The sequence below is a fragment of the Bos mutus genome, chromosome X (assembly GCF_027580195.1).
Source record: "Bos mutus isolate GX-2022 chromosome X, NWIPB_WYAK_1.1, whole genome shotgun sequence".
In the NCBI taxonomy this organism is placed as follows: domain Eukaryota; kingdom Metazoa; phylum Chordata; class Mammalia; order Artiodactyla; family Bovidae; genus Bos; species Bos mutus.
Window position 1 is genome coordinate 117,524,445 of NC_091646.1, and position 7,224 is coordinate 117,531,668.

At 38.2% G+C, this 7,224-nt stretch overlaps 1 protein-coding gene and 1 long non-coding RNA gene across 3 annotated transcripts in view; one reads left to right on the forward strand and one right to left on the reverse strand.

Annotated features, from left to right (window-relative positions):
- The window catches only part of LOC138986458 (uncharacterized), a 114,121-nt gene that overhangs the window by 65,790 nt on the left and 41,107 nt on the right, over window positions 1–7,224 (forward strand). The window lies entirely within an intron of this gene.
- The window catches only part of POLA1 (DNA polymerase alpha 1, catalytic subunit), a 295,847-nt gene that overhangs the window by 59,568 nt on the left and 229,055 nt on the right, over window positions 1–7,224 (reverse strand). The window lies entirely within an intron of this gene.

Consider the following 7,224-nt stretch of genomic DNA (forward strand, 5'->3'; position numbering starts at 1 on the left):
TCTTATCGAAGAGGGGTTAAAGTCCTAACCCCCAGTACCTTAGAATGCGACAATATTTGGAAACATAGCCTTTAAAGGGCTAATTAAGTTAAAATGGGACACAGAAAGGTACAGAGGGAGGACCATGTGAAGACAGGATGAAAATAGCCATCTACAAGCCAAAGACAGAGGCCTCAGAAGAAGCAACCCTTCTGATACCTTGATCTCAGGCTTCTAGCTTCCAGAACAGTCTGAAAATACATTTATGTTATGGTAGGTACAGCAGACTAACACACCATCCTACTACAAATAGCTGACATACAGAATAAGAGGAGATAAGAATCTGGTAAGACAGAACAGGAACAAAGAAAGTGGTTTTTCTGTTTTTGCTTTTAGGAATAAGGAAAAATCAAACAGTAAAGTGAAAAGGCAATTAGAGTTCAAAAGAATAAAAAAATAAGCCACAGACTGAGGTAAAATATCTGCCAGAGACACATTTGGTAAAAGATGGTTATCCATCAGGGTCTTAAAGTTTTCTGCATACAGGTCTTTTGTTTCTTTGGGTAGATTTATTCCTAGGTATTTTATCCTAGGTATTTTAGGAGCCGGTGAAACGAATAGAGAGAGTAGTCCTGAAACATATACATTTTGATATGTAAAAAAGATAGCTGGTAAGAATTTGCTGTCTGACAAAAGCCAGGAGCTCAAACTGGGGCTCTGTGACAACCTAGAGGGGTGGGATGGGGTGGGAGGAAGGTTCAAGAGGGAGGGGACATACGTATACCTATGGCTGATTCATGTTGATGTATGGCAGAAGCCAACATCAATTATTATCCAGTTAAAAATGAATAAATTTTTTTAAATGATGTGATTTAAAAAAAAAAGGTTATCCAAAATATACAAAGAACTCTTAGATAAGAAAACAAACAGCTCAATTAAAAATTGGGCCAAAAAAATCTCACCAAAGAAGATATATGAATGGCAAATAAGCATATGAAAAGATGCTTCAAATCATATACCATCAGGAAAAGGGTGGTTAAAACAACAACGAGATGCCACAACACATGTATTAGAATGGCCAAAATATGAACACCAACAACACCAAATGCTGGGGAGGATGTGGAGCAACAGGAACACCCATTCACTGCTCAGTGGAAAATAACATGGTACAGCCACTTTGGAATTCAGTTTGTCAGTTTTTTACAAAATTAAATATCGTATGATCTAGCAATTTGTTCCCTGGTATTTACCCAAAGGAGCTGAAAATTTATGTCTACACAAAAACCTGCACATGGATTATGTTTACACCAGTTTTATGCATAATTGCTGAAAACTGGAAGCTACCAAGATGTCCCTCAGTAAGCTAATTGATAAATAAACTGTGATACATTCAGACAACAGAATATATATCTTTTTACACCTTTTATTTCGTCCTGTATAGATGATTAACAAACAATGTTGTGACAGTTTCAGGTGAACAGCTGAAGGGACTCAGTCATACATATACATGTATCCATTCTCCTCCAAACACTCCTCCCATCTAGGCTGCCACATAACATTGAGCAGAGTTCTCTGTGCTGTACTGTAGGTCCTTGCAGGTTATTCATTTTAAATACAGCAGTGCATACACGTCAATGTCGATCCCAAACTACCTAATTATCCCTTACCCCCATCCTTCCCCCACCAGTAACCATTTATTTGCTTTCTAAAAGACAAGAGAATATTTTTAGCGCTAAAAATGAAATGAGCTACCAAGTCATGAAAAGACAGAGGAAACTTAAAATGCATCTTAGTAAGTGAAAGAAGCCAATATGAAAAAGCTACATCCTATATGATTCCAATCACATGACATTTTGGAAAAGGGAAAACTACGGAGACAGTAAAAAAAGGAAAAAAAAAAAAAAAAAAAAAACAAAAACCCAGCTGCTGCCAAGGGGTAAGGGGGAGAGAGGTGACTAGGAGAAGCACAGAGGATTTTTAGGGCAGTGTCTGATACTATTAGGTTGATGCAAACATAATTGTGGTTTTGGACCTTGACTTGTAAATCATTATGTATGTTAGTCGTGCCATCGTGTCAGACTCTTTGCAACCCCATGGAATCTAGCCTGCCAGGCTCCTCTGTCCATGGAATTCTCCAGGCAAGAATACCAGAGTGGGTTGTCATTCCTTCTCCAGGGGATCTTCCCAACCCAGGAACTGAACCCAGGCCTCGTGCATTGCAGGTGAATTCTTTACTGTCTGAGCCACCAGGGAAGCCCACTTAAATCATTATAACTAGACTCGAACACATCTTTATTAACCAAAATAGGGACCATTACAATCAACACATTTTTGCCAACGAGAAATAACTTTGTTTATTCCTGTAGTGTAAATATCCATGCTTCAGGATTTGACAAACTCTTGGAAAGCATTTTCTGCCTCCTGCTGGCTGTGGAAGCATTTTCCCTGCAAAAAGTTGTCGAGATGCTTGAAAAAGTGGTAGTTGGCTGGCGAGGGGTCAGATGAATATGGCCGATGAGGCAAATTTGTTCAACTTTTGAAGCAGCTGTGCATCATATAGTTGGGTGGTGTTGTGGAGAACTGGGCCCTTTCTGTGGAGCAATACCAGTTGCAGGCATTGCAGTTTTTGGTGCATCTCACCGATTTGCTGAACCTACTTCTCAGATATAATGGTTTCACCAGGATTCAGAAAGCTGTAGTGGATCAGTCGGGCAGCAAACCACCAAACAGTGACCATGACCTTTTTCTGGTGCAAGTTTGGCTTTGGAAAGTGCTTTGGAGCTTCTTCTCGGTCCAACCACTGAGCTGGCTGTCACCAGCTGTCATATGCAATCCACTTTTTATCGCACATCACAATTTAATCAAGAAATGATTGTTGTTGTGTAGAATAAGAGAAGATGAAACTTCAAAACAATTTTTTTAAAGATTTTTGGTCAGTTCATAAGGCACCCACTTACTGAGTTTTTCACCTTTCCCATTTGCTTCAAATGCTGAATGACCATAAAATGGTTGACGTTGAGTTCTTTGGCAATTTCTCGTGTAAGAGGATCAGCTTTGATGATGGCTCTCAATTTGGTCATTGTCAACTTCCAATGGCCAGCCACTATGCTCCTCATCTTCAAGGCTCTCATCTCCTTTGCAAAACTTCTTGAACCACCAGTGCACTGTACGTTTGTTAGCAGTTCCCGGGCCAAATGTCTTGTTGATGTTGCAAGTTGTCTCTGCTGCTTTACAACCCATTTTAAACTCATTTAAACCCATTTTAAAAAATTAAGAAAATTGCTCAAATTTACTTTTGTCTAACATTATTTCCATAGTCCAAAATAAATAGCAAGTAATAAGTCATTGGGATTCCCTGGTGACTAAGACAGTAAAGAGTCTACCTGCAATGTGGGAGACCCGGGTTCGATCCCTTGGTCAGGAAGATCCCCTGGAGAAGGAAATGGCAACCCACTCCAGTATTCTTGCCTGGAAAATACCATGGAAGGAGGAGCCTGGCAGGCTACAGTCCATAGGGTCACAAAGAGTGAGACACAATTGAGCGACTCAAAAAAAGCAAGAAATGTACATTAAAATGATGTATGTAACATAACCACATTTATTAAGAATGTATTCCAATATCAAATGGCAAATTTCAACAATGCAAAAACTAATTATTTTGCACCAATCTAATATAATGGTGGATACATGTCATTATATATTTGTGTAAACTCACAGAATGACTCAGTGAGCCCTAAGGTCAAGTATGGACTGTGGGTGATAACAATGTGTCAATGTAGATTCAGCAAACTGTCCCACTCTGGTGGGTGATGTCAATAATGAGGAAGGCTGTGCATGTGTGGGGGCAGGAGGTACATGGGGAATATCTGTACCTTCTGTTCAGTTTTGCTGTGAACCTACAACTGTGCTAAAAAATAAAGTCTATTAAGAAAGGCAGTTAGTGGATCCCTTTCTTTGCTTCTAAAACAATTTGACCACGTCAGTGGTTTATCACACTTAGCTGCAGTTGAATTTTTGTGTCTGCAAAGGGCTCTTAGCTCCTCTAGGGCAGGGCGCATTGACCATCTTTGTTATTCTGACATTTAGGATGGTATTCAACAAATAATAGGAAATATATATGTACTGTTTTTATCGCTGCTGAATAAATGAAAAAAGACTCAGTTGAGAAAAGTCAGACTCTTTTTCTTCCTTTATTTTTAAGCAGACTTACTTTAGACAACTGGGCAAAGATTTGAATTGATTCATGTCTCCCTCAAACAGTTCACTTATCCCTACTCAGGCCAAGGCCCCCCTGGGATGAGGCAGGCAAATGGGACCATTATGTGCTGCCACCATGGAAATGGATTTTTACTTCATATATTGCCACTATGTTCCTCTAAAACTTTTGGATCTATTATGCCATCTGTGTACATTCTGGAGCAGTTACAATAATAATGCCAAGCCCCAAAGAAATAAGATTTTTAAAATGTTATGTATTTATAGTGAATATGCAGTAAATACTTCACCAAACTGAAAAACAGTCCCTTATCATCTTAAAGGAAAGAGAAAAATACCAAATGGGGTTAATTCACATTACGGACTAATGGCCTGTAAACCTTCGTTTGAAAAGCAAAGCACAGGAAAAAGCTTTGACAAGAGCTACTTTTCACCATTAAAAATAAACCTCTTTCCAATAATTTGTATGTGATTTTTTCCCCAGGTCAAATCGACAAGTTTCAAACACAGATTAAACCCACCATCCAGTTGCAAGCCTCAAAATATGGGCTTTATAATGGAAATGGTAAAACTATCTTAGCAAAGGAAATGTTGCTAGGTACCAAGAGTAAAGGAGAGTCTACGGTAAATACTTTACACGCCAGTTTCAGGGCACTTGTTGACAGACAATACTTAGATTCCATTCTCAATAATATAATTGTGTGTAACTACTGTCATTTTTCACAGGACTTTTGATGTTAACATCTATTGGTGTTCTGGCCTTGGTCCAAATTGAATAAATTTATTTGCCCTCTTGATCCCACAGATTTTCAATTCTTTTTAACAGCAAATCTCCCTTGAATAGCTAATCAGAAGACAGCATTTCACTCCAACTCATACAGTGAGAAGTGAATTTTATATGTTATATTAATTTATACTTAGCGGAAGTTTCCCCTGTAACTGTTCACCTATGGACTGTAAGAATATTCTTGCTCTCCAATTGTTCCCTATGGATTACAACCTGTGTTCAAATCTCTTCTACTTAGAACCTGTCCAAATCATGTGTTCAGAATTGTTTTGGGGGGACTTTCTTAAATTTTATCCCATACCTTCTGAACTAGAAATTCTGGGTGTAGGAACCATGGATTTATATTTTTACATGTACCAGGTGACTCTTAGGTATGAGCTTATCAAATGTCATTTGTTAGGAAACCTGTGCTCTTGGACCATGGCACAACCTAGCCTTTCATTTCTATCCCACCACTTACCACTACTAAATTATCCAAAAATGTCCAGACAAAGTAAATTCTATCCAAATTCCTTCATTCCAAAGATGCAATTTAGGAATAATAAATAAGCAGAAGATCAAAGGGAAAATAGTTACACTAATTAACACTCCATAAAGAAAGCAAAAGCAACTTGAAATGTTTAATGAATTTCTTTCTGTCAGACATCCATTTTGTACCCTTCTTTTGCTTTATTTTCTTTATCCTTCTGATATGTAAAAACAAGTCAGTAATTCCATGCTGTTTTGGCTCTGAACTCCTGAAGAGGTATTTATTAGAAGCAAATGACAAAAAAAGAAGTCCCAATTCTTAAACTTGTGAAGCATAACTAAATAGCGTGAGTATACAGATTCTAGCAACACTTCTCCCTTTTTGCCAAGCAAGAATTTTGCAAGTGATTACTCTGTTCCATCCTATTTTCCAGGAGAGCAACATGTACTCCTCCATGTTCTTTAAAAAGCAGAGGGTAAGTTTCCAGTGACTTTACAGATCACTTCTACAAGTCTCCAAGTCACTGGGCTTTCGGAAAACTGCTCATCATTCAGCCCTTCAGATAAGAATTTTGGAAATGTCTGGAAGAGGAATCTATCCCCTAGGAATATAACAACATCTAGGGATCAATTGGCACCCCACTTCAGTACTCTTGCCTGGAAAATCCCATGGATGGAGGAGCCTGGTAGGCTGCAGTCCATGGGGTCCCGAAGAGTCGGACACGACTGAGCAACTTCACTTTCACTTTTCACTTTCATGCATTGGAGAAGGAAATGGCAACCCACTCCAGTGTTCTTGCCTGGAGAATCCCAGGGACGGGGGAGCCTGGTGGGCTGTCGTCTAGGGGTCACACAGAGTCGGACACGACTGAAGTGACTTAGTAGTAGTAGTAGGGATCAATTTGGATTCAGAAAGAAGTAAAAGGGGATCGAGTTCTAATATACAGATACCCAGAAAGAGGTAACAAACTTGACAGAAACGGACAATGTACTCATCAAACAGTACTTAATTCTCTAAATGCTTAAGGCCTTTAAGGAAAGATCCTTGGAGGTAAAACAGAAACACTTATTGTTGATATGCAAATAAACATGGGGTAGACGCTACCAGTCATGAAAGAAAGTTCAAAAACCTAGTTACTAATGGATTAAAGGAGTTTTTTCTCTTATATAAATTTAATTTATATATATGTAGATATACAACTTTATGTAATAAATTTTCTCTTATAAATTTAATTAACTCACTGAAAATAAGCTGTGGAGATAGCCCAAGGTGTTGCTGAACATCTAAAGACAAGATACTAATATTTGAAAATCTCCATCAGTCATAAAGTATTTTATATTCAAAGACAGAAATAACAAGTTAAGTCAAGGCATTAAAAAAAAATTCTAGCCTATCTTGTAAATGGAAGAACTGAAGTCACTTATGACTAGAACAGAAGAGTTAAGACCAAATCAAGGGCACTGTGATTCCGATGTGGGAAATTCAGAAGTATTTGTAGGCTTCTATATGTCCTTGAGGTTGCCTCTAGCCCTGGCACTGACCAACAAAATGTTGCTGATGTTTAATGGCAAACAACATAAACACTTTATAGGTAACTAATACGAAAAATGTGTAAACTCACCTTTTTAAATATTTTACAGGTAATAGAAAAGTTGTCAATGTGATTTTCAGGTAGGAGAAAAAAACCCATGCACTTGTCATGACATTTTCAAATACTTTAAGTTATGTAACAAAGCTTTTCTCAGGCCTATTAAGCCCCACAGTGCCTGCAAGT